Genomic DNA, 13,623 nt, shown 5'->3' on the forward strand with positions numbered 1-13,623 from the left:
AGCAGGAGGCGCAGGAGCCCTCCAGGGTGGAGCCAGAGGCCCAGCAGGAGGCCCAGCAGGAGCAGGAGGCGCCGGAGCCCTCCAGGGCGGAGCCGGAGACACAGGGGCCCTCCAGGGTGGAACAGGAGCCCGCGTCATGGGCTGGGACCTGGGGAGAGCAGGGACAGAGGAGGCAGAGAGAATAGGGAGAGAAGCAGAGAGACCAAAGGATAACGCCGCCTCCATAGGAGGTTCTACAGTGCACGCTGACACCTCTGGAGGCATTGGCGCAGCTTCTCTGACAGGGAAGGCCTCTGGAGCAGACTTGAGACCAGACGGAACCTCTGGAGCAGACTTGAGACCAGACGGGACCTCTGGAGCAGGCTTGAGACCAGACGGGAGCTCTGGAGCAGGCTTGAGACCAGACGGGAGCTCTGGAGCAGGCTTGAGATCAGACGGGAGCTCTGAAGCAGGCTTGAGATCAGACATGATCTCAGGGGCGGACTTGTGAACAGACGTGACCTCAGGGGCGGACTTGTGAACAGACGTGACCTCCGGGGCGGACTTGTGAACAGACGTGACCTTCGGAGTGTAGTGTGCGGCCCACATACTGAGAATGGTGACCGCCCTCACACTGGCAGACATGATGTGACAAGGCTCTGGGCGGTCAGACGAGACGTGACTTGACTCTGGGCGCTCAGACGAGACGTAACTTGACTCTGGGTGGTCAGACGAGACGTGACTTGACTCTGGACGGTCAGACGAGACGTGATGGGGCTCTGGGCCGTCGGGCAGGACGTGACTTGGGCCGTCAGGCGGGACATGACTTGACTCTGGGCGGTCAGGCGAGACGTGACTTGACTCTGGGCGGTCAGATGAGACATGATGGGGCTCTGGGCCGTCAGGCAGGACGTGACTTGACTCTGGGCCGACAGGCGGGACGTGACTGGACTCTGGGCTGTCAGGCGGGACGTGGTGAGGTTCTGGACAGATAGACGAAACGTGACGGGGCTCTGGAAGGTCAGACGAGACGTGACTTGGTTCTGGAGCAGCAGCAATAACTTCCCTTGGCTCATGAAGATCAGCTGTGGTTTGACCTGGTTCGTGGAGATTGGCTGTGATTTGGCTTGCTTCGAGAAGATCGGTTGTGGCTTGGCCTGGCTTGTGAAGACCAATAGTAAACTGACTTGACTCTCGGAGATCAGCAGTGACTTGACTTGGCTCGCGAAGATCAATGATTTTACTTGACTCAAGAACCACGGCTGTGACTTTGCTTGATTTGGGAGGAGCGGCCCGGACTTCACTTGGCTTGTGCTGACCCGCAGTAACTTGGCTTGGTTCATGGAAATCAGCTGTAACGTGACTTGACTCGTGGGGAACAGGTGTGACTTGGCTTGACTCGTGGGGAACAGCTGTGACTTGGCTTGACTCATGGGGAACAGCTGTGTCTTGACTTGACTCTGTGTCTTGACTTGACTCTGTGTTTTGACTTGACTTGGAAGCCTGACATGACCCCGGGGTAACAGCCGCGGCGTGAAGGAGCGCCACTTTAGCTGCCCATACCGTCATTAGAGGTGAGTCCAGCACGTGGGCCATCATGACCACAGGTGGCGTCCGGGTGCTGACCACAGGTTCTGGAATGGCGGCCATCTTGTGAAGTGGCTTGGAGACGGCGGCCATCTTGTGAACTGGCTCAGGCGTGGCAGCCATCTTGGCGACGGGCTCAGGCGTGGCGGCCATCTTGTGCAGTGGCTCTGGCGTGGCAGCCATCTTGTGCAGTGGCTTTGGCGTGGCAGCCATCTTGTGCAGTGGCTCTGGCGTGGCAGCCATCTTGTGCAGTGGCTCAGTAACTTGACTTGAGACAGGGGCGACAGGTCTGACTTGACTTGACACAGGAAACACAGCTGCAACTTGACTTGACTTAGAAACTTGACTTGACTCGGGAAACACAGCTGCAACTTGACTTGGAAACTTGACTTGATTCGGGAAACACAGTTGCAACTTGACTTGACTCAGGAAATGCAGCTGTGACTTTGTACGGCTCTGGTATAGCAGCTGTGACGTGATGAAGCTCCATTCTCGCCGCCATCTTGTGAACGGGCTCCTCCGTCGCGGCCATCTTGTGCATGGGATCTGTTGTCGCCGCCATGGTATGAACGCGCTCCGACGCGGCCGCCATTAGAGCAATGCTATCCATTGCCGTCGCCGCCATTAGAGCAATGCTATCCATTGCCGTCGTCATTGCTTGAGCGCGCTCCAGCGTGGCCGCATTTCCACGAGTGAGCCAAGCGGCCAGCGGTTCCGTGGCGTCGCGCTCCTCATCCGCGACACCCACGGTAAAGGGCGAGCCCACACACAATAGAGCAAAGTCCAAAAAATCCGCCAGTGATGAACGCGGACCCTCGCGTCTCAGTCTCGTTTTCAAAGGATCATTTACGCCATCACAGAATATTTCGATAATTGTACAGTCCGGGAGGGTGGAATAATTGGAAATGGCCAGAAACTCACAGATGTGTTGCTCGAGTGTACGTGGTCCTTGTTTTATCCGGAAAAGAATTCTGTCTGTGTTCATATCAGTTGACTGTCCGGGGGTGAAGCTGCTGGATCCTGTAGTGACGGAGTATTCTGTTACAGGGAGTGAGAGGCGAGAGGCGAGCGGATCCATTCGCAAGCTTTTATTTAAGGGACGAGACAGATACATGGTCGAAAACAGGCAGGGTCAAAACGAAAGCAAACAGGTGTGTCAGAGGTGAGACGAGCGAATAGTCCTTATAACGAGCGATAGTCCAAAAAGGCAGGCGGCGAACAGTCGAAAACGGGGGAGCCAGGCGAGGGAACTAGGAACAAGGAAACTAGCGATCAGTGTGATGGGTGATGGGAATACTAGTCCGGGGTATAGAACAACAGTCAACGTGTAATGATGGGGTGAAAGTGACATCTGGTGGTGAGCGGACCGCGGAACATTGACCAGATTTGTGACAGCATGCATGAAAACCATGATAACTTGAATTTCAGTTGCCACCACCCTCTATTTAAAGCCAACGAAAGTTTTAATTAGGTCTGAAAAGCTGCAATGACTGTTGCAATAACCATTGAATGTTTGATTACTAAAGATTATCTTATAAAGATTATCAGCCAACTGATGGGGCTCTAATAATTAGACACACTTCATACCTAATGTTTTTTTCTAACATTGCAAACAGATCATAAATTAAAACATTTTTGTTTTTGATCAAGTTTTATCACTTACATTTCACAACACCGGAAGCGACCATGTTAGAGAGTATTTTACACTGAACTAAATATAGGGAAAAGCAAGGATTTTTTTGTTTATTTAGAAATTGTTTAACTTAAAGCTTTGAAATGTTGACTCAAATATTTTGACATTTTCATTCATTATTCAATACTTCTGTCAAGCAAATACAAGTACACAAAGTTCAATTAACACAATGACAACACTAAATATAAACATCAGTGTCATTCTACAAATATAGTGCATGAGATATACTGACTTATTTAATTGTTTATTATTTTTACACATAGATTAATAGCCAGTGGTCAATGTCATTTGTAAAAGGGCAGCTTAGGGATTTACATTCTACTGTGGAAAAAAAAAAGTTAGTGCTAAAAATGAAAACCATAATAATAATAATTTTGTAAAATAACGCAATAGTAGTACAAAAATACAATGCATTGGTTGTCATTTACTGGCATAAGTCCTCTTAATATTATACTCTACATGAGTGACTTGAATATTTTGCTGTACAAGTACATAAAATTATATATGATGATGCCAAATGCATGTTTGATAAATTAGACAAGGATAGTAATATGTGTATTTAAATGATAAAACTCCAACCCCACTGATTTCTATTTTCTGATCTGTTTACAGTGTTTACATCTAATTCTAATTCAGAGTTTCATCTATTGGCTCATAATCTTTGTAAAATTGTCTTTAGTAATCAAATATTCAATAGTTAAAAGTCATCAGCTTTTTGGAACAAAATATGCCTTTTTTTTATTGCTTTAATTAAACAATATTGTGAACCGAATGCAGGTTCTCATGACTAACATGACTAAGTGTTCTCCTTCTTTAACTAGGCAGATAGATAACTCCTTCCACAGAAATGTTTATCTGAGGCATGGTTTTATTGTGACCACCACTTCATATACAAGTGGAGGTATAAACTGAAATACAGAGGAAAACAAGTTTCAAAAAATGTGCGTTGAAGAAATATTACAGTTCAATTAAGGGAAAACTGCATAATGAATAGATGGACGATAGCTGCATTAACTGTTTGGCTATCAGCATCAACTGAGTACAGCAAGATGGCTGCTATTAAGGTCAGAAGTCACTCACTCCCTGCGTTCCATTCTGAAGGGCTCATCCCTATCCCCTAATCCCTTCAAAGGGTTTACCCTCCGAAGTGAGAGCTTTGAAGGGTTGAAGGGTGTAGGGGATCAAACAACTGTTTCTTGAAGTGCCTTCTGCGTCATCATCCCGTGACCACACAGAGGCACCGTCATCATGGAAAGAATCAGCGCAAAGGATAATGGGGGCCCGAAGTGTCCATCCGTTGTACCCTTTGAAATCCTTCATTCCGAAGGGCCCTTTGAAGTGGCCAGTTTTGAGCACTTTGGTTTGGAACAACCCTTCAATATGGCAGCCATCATTGTTTTCACTCCAAAGTGCCCTTCAGAGGGCGATATATCCTGTTTGGAATGAGATGTATATCAAGAATGACAATGTCAAAACATTAAAGGAACCTTGTGGCTTGAAAAGTAAACTACACTGGAAACAGTATACTCACCATCAGTAAGCACAATTAGGATTGTCTATTCAGTCCCAGGGGACAGCAATAATACGACATCCGATATAGGTGGCAGGAACACCTTGGACAATCCTTCAACAGAAGGAAATGCTTTCATGACTTCCACTTTATTGGAAGCAATCTTGTGGAGATGTTGATTAGACTAATTCAGCATTTCTTGAGTGACTTGGAGTAGCTTGATGGCTTCCTCTTCTGTGGGGAGGGAGGTAAGGCCATCATCCATGTAAAAGGTCCTTTCCACGAAATGCCTTGCCTCATATCCATAGTCTTTTTTGCCTGTGAGAGCAGCTCTCCTGAGACCATATATCGCAACTGCTGGAGACGGGCTGTTACCAAAAACATGCATCGCATCCGATACTCCAGCACCTCATTGTTTCAGTCATTGTTGTCATACCAAAGGAAGCGTAGAAAATCCTGATGTTCTCCTGCTACCACAAAGTACATTTACTGGATATCAGCCATCACTGTCACACGTTCCCCCCTGAATCGCAGTAGAACCCCCAAAAGGCTATTGTTTATGTTAGGGCCATGAGGAGAACATCATTTAATGATACACCCTGATGTTGAGCACTGGAGTCGAATACTAGTCTTATCTACTCTTATCGTTAAGGCAGACATCCCCAACTATCACCCACCCAAGGGCTAGCCTCTTTGCAAAAGGAGCATGTTGTTGTCCGTTGCATTGCTCCACCACCTTGTGTGCCTGAATGAGATCTCTTCCAAGCAGAAGCAGAATTTTGGCCCTTGGATCTAGACTTGGAATTTTAGAGGCTACTGATCCAACCACATAGTGTGGGTTGTCTACTTACAACCCAGAGAGGGGAGACAGCACTGTCTAGGTAAGGGCGAAAGGAGACCGCTACAGAGGCAGGGGAGCAATCACGAGCTAGCACATGGCTATCCTCAGATAGCTAGGCTCTAAGAAAGAGGACCACTGCAACTGCCAAGACCACCAGCAGTGGGCTGTCTAATTGTAAACCCTTTAAGGGGAGACAGCACTATTTAGGCAGGGCTCAATGAGACTGATACTTAAAAACCCTAAGCAGGGGAGCAATCCCTGAGCTAGCACATAGCTATCCTCAGACAGCTACGCTTCCAGGAAAGGGCAAGTTAACACACAGCTAGCCTCAGATAGCTGCATTTAAAGGGGTCATTGGATGCCCATTTTCCACAAGTTGATATGATCCTTTAGGGTCTTAACGAAAAGTTTATAACATGCTTTGCTTAAAATTTCTAAATGGTAGTGTAAAAAAACACCTTTTTTACCTTGCCAAAATCAGCTCTGCAAAAATCAACCTGTTCTGGTCAGTGTTGCTTTAAATGTTAATGAGCTCTGCACACCCTGCCCCTCTCTTCTCTCTGTGGAGTGACGAGCCTGTTTGCTTTAGCTGCATTTAGCCACTAATAACTAGCACGTTATTAGGAAAGGTGATTGCAAAGATTGATTAAACAAATAAATAAATAAATAAAAAAACCTATATCACTTCTGCTGTAAGTGAAACTGGATCACAAATGATTTGCGCGAACATAGACGCATTTGTTTAGATTGGGAGGCGTATTCCCTTCGCAAACAAAAGTCATCCACTGTGTCCTCAGTGGCTCAGATGTCGGGAGTACATGAAGACCGCTCCGTTCATTATTACATCCAACAACACAACACCCCAATTGCTTAGGAGCCATTCTTGTCTACATCCCTGTTCCAGCATCGAAACAATGGTGATCGGACTGTTACTGCTCATTCAAGGCGGGACTAAGGCAAGATGCCAGTGTCAATCAACTATCATGGGAGCGGCCTATGTCGGTGTGTCGTCACACAGACAAGAGGCTGAGAATGGCTGGATTTGAAAAAGGGGAAATTATTTTTTATTTTTCAGATTAAATAAAAACCACTGGGTAAATTTTTATCATTATAGGGTGGTTGTGTACACACACTGCCAACACACGTTTATGTTCAAACAACATGTAAAAGTGAACTTTGCATCCAATGACCCCTTTTAAGTAAGCCTGTCCTGCCATAACAATGGCTGAAATATAACCACTAATGAGGTCCCCAATCAGTGTCAGTCCCACAGTAGGCTAGCGAGTCACTGATATATTAACCAGAGGCTCACAATAGGAAGATTCAGATCATAGTAATGATTCACTAAGGAGTGAACACAAAAAACCATTAGTCCGTTAGTCCAAGCAATGGCCAAAAACATTTGGTGGCTGGACACAGCTATCCTCAAATAGCATTTCCCTCAGATAAGGCTGAAGTTTGCCCAGGTCAAGAAGTGGGACACTACTTAAAGACCCCACAAAGAGGAGTAGTCTCCAAACTAGAACACAGCTATCCTCAAACAGCAAATTTCAAACAAAGATTCAGTGCTTATCTGAGAGAGCTTGTCCCCAAGGGGAACCCAACCCAGTCATAGATGCCAGTTTAGAACATAGCTGTCCTCAAACCTTCTCCGTAACCGCTCTAGATACTGAAACACCAACGCTATCTCAAGGCAATTTGTACGTATTTTACAAGGTGGCTAATTTGTATGAATTTGTACGACCTCACATGATCCCAGTGATGGCTAGGTTTAGGAGCGTGGTTAGTTGAAAGGCATTCATACGAATTCATAAGAATTTGGAACTTGTAAAATAGGTACATGTAACCAACTCAATATTAACATATCTATATTGAGATTTTCTTTATTGTTTGTGTTATTTTCATTCATGCTGAATGTATAAAGTTTGATATTGTATTGTGATTTGTATACTGTGAAAAGTACGTTTGTGTGAGGTCTAATATCTGGAACCAATGAAAGCTGTCTCCAAGTTTGACTGACAGTCTACACTGGCCAATCAGCATCTAGCACAAGGTGGGCGGGAGGGAGACGAAGACGGGAATTAGGCTGTTGCATATTCGCTCACGGAGGGGGAGAAAACTTATAACTGTAAACCAATTTAAGTTTACTTAAATTACAGTTTAATAACGTTTAGCGAGGCTAACGTAATTCTTACTGCTTAAGTTATTTGTTTTGCGTTGTGGACCAGAGTCGTGCTGATTTCAGTTCACTGGACGGATTAATCTCACTCTAGCAGTGGCCCTGGAATTGTTCGGGTGACGGCTGTCGATTGATTGCTGGACTACAGCAACGCATTCTCAAGTCTTCTCGCGGAGCTGGTGAATCCCGCTTGCCTTAAACGTCGGCTATCTACCCCGAGTGTCATCACGGCAAGGATGTTTCTTCAGGAGGATTTCCAATGTCCGATGTCGCGTGATGTTGTGAGTAATGTGATTACACTCATCTGTTGAACTTCGTCTCCACATCTGTGCACCAACGGTAACGGGCCCCAACGAATGACATTTTAGGCATGTGCATAACTGGGTGTGTTTATTTTAAAATGTGAATTCTCCCTTTGAGTTTACTGTAGGTTTGAATCGTTCTAAAGAACCGAACGACAGGTTGATTCACGATTCAAATGTGATGTTCTCCTTTTTGTCCGGTTAATTATTTTACGACTCATAATTGGTATCACTTCTTAATTTGTGGTGAATTCCAAATTAGGGAATTTTCAGGAGGTACATCATAAATGTACAAAGGGGTGATAAGTATACAGTAGATCATTTGAAGCCTTGTCTTTCTACATTGAGATATAAAGCCTTGTTACACCTGAGTTAGAGACACACGCACCACATTTAAATAAGTTGGGTAAGCGATCTTTATTTTGCATAAAACCACCAGAGAAGGAGTTGGTGTTTGTTTATTGAAAACCTTTAGTTTATTTTAAGAACTGTAAATAAATACTTGACCTTAAACAGAAGTATATTTTCTGGTGTTTATTTATACTTTACAGTATAAGTGTTAGATTGGAGGCACCGCTTTAGTTATTTCAGATATTTTTGTTTTGTTGCCTAATAGCAGCCATACTTGAAAATCCAGTATATTTCCCTATCTATGTCACGGATCTGGTCGGTGTTCTGCGGACTACCCACCACCAGATGTCACTCTCACCTTTTCATGCTCTCTGACTGTTGCTTTGCATTTTGGACTGCATCTCCCATCCTCCACCGCGCTGATTGCGTCAGCCTCCATGACCAATCAGGCGCTCTATAAAACCACGGACTTCCTTGTACACTGCACGGAGTGTTGTTTGGTTGTTATCTTGTTTATGTTTCCTAGTCTCCTAGTCCCCTAGTTTGTATTTGTGCCTGGTTTATCGTATACGACTCATCGCCGCCTGCCTTTTGGACTCTCGCTCTGGTTATTGGTATATTCTCTCTCGGATCGCCCCTATGGATAATGCTCGCTCCTGTTTTGACCCTGCCTGCCTGACCATGTATCTGTCTAGTCCTTCTAATAAAAGCTTGCACGTGGATCCGCTCGCCTCTCGTCTCACTCGCACTGTAACAATCTAAGAGCTGGGATACCAGGTTCCTAGGCGCCATCTAAACTCCATAGGTGCTAATAAGATGGTTACATACGATTTAGACAAAAACTTATGAATTTGTACGAGTAGGTTGTACGAATTTGTATGAATTAGCCACCATGTAAAATATGTACGAATTGTTGTGAGATCAGGCTGGAAACACCCTGGGAGAGAAAGCTTGCAGCGTCTCTCCACAGAGCATTCAGTATATCCATGCCCAGCAAGGCTCATCACACATAAAACATGCATATTAGAGAGGCACGGCTGAGCTGAATATAGCTCTGCCCATGATCTTGCACACCCTGAGCTAAAAACGACTAAGTGCTCACATTTCATCGTTATAGCAACACAAGCAATATCCACGGTATCAGGCAACCTGACTATAAAGGGTATGCGGACACCGCGGATCAAAGCAATCATTGTGAGCTGAGATAAACCAAGCCATGGCAATGGCCCAAGACACAAACATGCGGGAGCAGACTGTATAAGTGTGCGCAAAAGTTAGAATATGCCCTCAAGTGTTAGAGTCCAAACACGGAGGCACACATTCCTCAAAGCGCTGCTCAACTCACCAGGATGATGTTTCACACATGTTGAACAGACAAGACGGCTCTGAAGACAACAAAAGTTGGTGACATATTCAGTAGGTGCCCTTTAATACTTTCGGGTACCCACTAATGATCTCACGGGCCATGTGGACCAAAAGGACTGGAGTTGCTTCAGTCCTGCTTCATATGCTTTTGGGCACCAGTCACGTTGACAGAGTTCTCCAAAATGTCCACCAGGATGCAGCGTTGAAATATTCAAGTGTTTTTATGCCTTTTTCATGGTTATAAAAACTAACCGGAGTGTAGAGCTGACCATCCATTTTTTGTGTTCAAAATCTAGCCTTTTCCTCACTAGTATGACTGTTCCCATTTGGGAGGTATACTTTGTGTAAAAAACATACCACTTGTTCTTTAGACATTCTATAATGTGTTCATCTCCTACTCTAATGTGTGTCTTTTGTAAGAAAACAACATCAGCATTTTGTAGTTTATGAAATGTTTGATCTCTGTTTTGTTTAAGTCCATTAACATTTAAGGGGATGAAGTTTATAGTCTGTGCAGCCATGAATAGATCTCACAGACCAAAGGTCATCAGCTTAGTAAGTTTGCTGACAAAACGAAGAGGGTATGAACTTTTTGTTTTACATTTTGAGAGAATGAGTTTTAAATGTTCTGGTGTCCAAAAATATTGCTTTCCTGCTGTTGTATTCTTTTTCTGAAGTTAAATTATTTCTGAGTATTAAGATTAGTAGCAGTGTTGTCTGACACTTGTAAGACAGGTTTTCATATAGCTTTCTTTCTCTGCTTAACCAGGATTTGGCCGTTATATTGCTAAATGCACTTAGTGTAAATACCCTCTTTCGTTATTTAAACTTCGTGCGAATAGCCGCTGCCATAATTTTAAAGGGGTCATCGGATGCCCATTTTCCACAAGTTGATATGATTCTTTAGGGTCTTAATGAAAAGTCTCTAATATACTTTGATTAAAAATACTCAATGGTTTTGTAAAACAACACCCTTTTTACCTTGCCAAAATCAGCTCTGCAAAAATCATCTCATTCTAAGGGGTTGTTCCTTTAAATGCAAATGAGCTCTGCTCGCCCCGCCCCTCTCTTCTCTCTGTGGAAAGACGGTCTTGTTTACATTAGCCGCATTTAGCCGTGTTTAGCCGCTAAACTTCCTAACTACCACGTTATAAGGAAAGTCAATCGCAAAGATTCATAAAAAAGCGCTTGTACTCACTTCTGCTGTAAGTGAAGCTGGATCATGAATGATTCGCACGAACATAGACGGATATATGTAGATCGGGAGGCGCATTCCCTTCACAAACAAATGTAATCTACTGCATCTTCAGTGGCTCAGATGTCGGGAGTAAATGACGACCACTATGTTCATTATTACATCCAGCAACACAACACCTCAATCGGAGATATTCTTGTCTAACTTACATCCCTGCTCTGGCATCAAAACATGGAAAGTTACTGGACTGTAACAGCTGGTCTAAGGTAAAAGCTCCTGTCAATTAACTATCGTGGGAGCGGCCTCTGTCGGTGTGACGGCACACCAACAGGCATCTGAGAACGGCTTATTACAGATTAATTAAAAACCACTGCATGGATTTTTATCATAGGGTAGATGTGTACATACACGGCCAACACACATTAATGTTCAAACAACATGTAAAAGTGAACTTAGCATCCGATGACCCTTTAACTGTTCCTTACCGTTCTTAGAGCTGTTCAGCCCAATGGTGGAAAAGCAGCTGTTGTTTATTTGCAGGTATTACTTTGTAACATTTACAGGGGCAAAAACATACTTTTTTGTAAGTTTGGATAGATGATTTTACATTTTAGATGCTGTTATTATGGTACATTTCAGTGTCTATGCAAAGTAGTGCTAAGCATTTGTATTACACATATTACACTGACACTTTCTAGAAAATACATATAAATACTCATGAGGGCAGAATCATGAGCAGCTTATGTGATGCATGTACATTTATAAAGTAAAACTACTGTAGGAATTCTGGAGATGTAAAATTTATATGCAGTTGTTTCTTCAGAGGAAAACCAAGTTAAGAATGGACTCTTGTGAACAAGCTTATTATTTATCTGATTATTTCCACATTTTTCAGTGTCCACAAATCACAGATCAAATACTTGATGAAAAAATTCAACAATTATACTGTTATGTATATGTCTTTGGATTGCTTTTAAAAAGTAAGCAAAAAAAAGGTCATTAAGTTTTAAATTTTAGTTAACTTTAAGCAGCATAATTGTAATGGAAAGTTAGCTTAGATCTCACAGGATAATGTCTGTAAGGACAGGAGACTGCAGTCGATTCGGCTGTCAAGTGTCAGAGTATGATTTCTGACTTTGAATCTGATTGACCTGTGGGTGTGGACTTCTTGGTGTGTTACCTAAAGTAAAACAGAAATGTTCTCCTTTGTGAACCTTATTTGAAATTATTTTAAATTCATACAGAGTAGTCATAAAAATCAGTACAATACAAAGTTTAGGTTTTTACAGTGTATACTGATTTGCTTGCATTTTTTGTTTTATTCCATAATGAGCCATAACAAAGCTTCTAAAGTTTTTAGCCTTTTAGACTTGTTTTCTAAATAACTGTGACAGTTTTCTTCAGTGTCCCTATTAGTTATTAAATCCAGAGCTCTGGTCTTCTGAAAAAGAATAGGTATAGGTTTCAGGGAAAATGAAAGTGAAAAAAATTAAAGTTAACTTTCCCCTTTAGATTAAATGGAAATGATCCAGTCTGAGTTCAATGGATATTTAAATATTACACCATCCAAGATCTTCATTTTTGCATGTAAAGGCTTCAGGTCTGTTATCGTTCAGGAAACTGCTGCAGGACAAAGATTAAGAGTTTTTATCTTTAGCATTATTATATTAGTGAATAATTAGTGCACTTTACATTTAAAACGTTGATTGTGCATATGTGTGGGGGGACATTGTGCCCAGGGGTCTCTGAATTCTTAATCTAGGCCTGCCAGTAGCTATACTGCTTTATAAAAACCTTTGGCTTCGATATTTTTATGATCTTGATCATTTTTTCATACCTAAAAACATGTATAAAATACTCATTACATATTTCTTTGCAACTAATGCAGGGCATGTTCTACGGGAGTGCTAGAGGGGACGAAACGAAAGCAAGAGCATGTCAGTTTGAGCTGTGGATACTAGAAGACTCTGCAGAGCTTTAAAGGATTCTATTTTCAATGTGTTTTTGTAGCACTGATCAATAGTAAATCACCAACATTTTCTGTTGATTTTCTGAATGTACATTTTGTGTACATGCATACACAAAATTATGACCAAATATTTTGTGTACATGCATCCCAGTATATAATTTCATGACGATGAAGTACCCAGAATTCTGCAATGTCTATTTTAAAATCCTATTTGTATTAAGTCTCTGCATTGTTCCAGAGATGGGTCTAGTTCTTAAAAGTCCAGAACAACAATTTATATTATGTACTCACCCCCTTGTCATCCAAGATGTTCATGTCTTTCTTTCTTCAGTTGTAAAGAAATTATGTTTTTTAAGGAAAACATTTCAGCATTTTTTCTCCATATAATGGACTGCTGTGGTGCCTTGATTTTGAACTTCCAAAATGCAGTTTAAATGCGACTTTAAACGATCACAAATGCGGTTGTAAACGGTCCCAGTCGAGAAAGAAGAGTCTTATCTAGCATAATGATCGGTTATTTTCATAAAAATAACACAATTTATATACTTTTTAATGACAAATGCTCGTCTTGTCTTACTCTGCCTGAACTGTTTTTGTTCCTGTTCATGACAGTTAGAGTATGTCGAAAAACTCCCATTTCATGTTCTCCCTC

Source organism: Labeo rohita, chromosome 19 (assembly GCF_022985175.1).
Source record: "Labeo rohita strain BAU-BD-2019 chromosome 19, IGBB_LRoh.1.0, whole genome shotgun sequence".
In the NCBI taxonomy this organism is placed as follows: domain Eukaryota; kingdom Metazoa; phylum Chordata; class Actinopteri; order Cypriniformes; family Cyprinidae; genus Labeo; species Labeo rohita.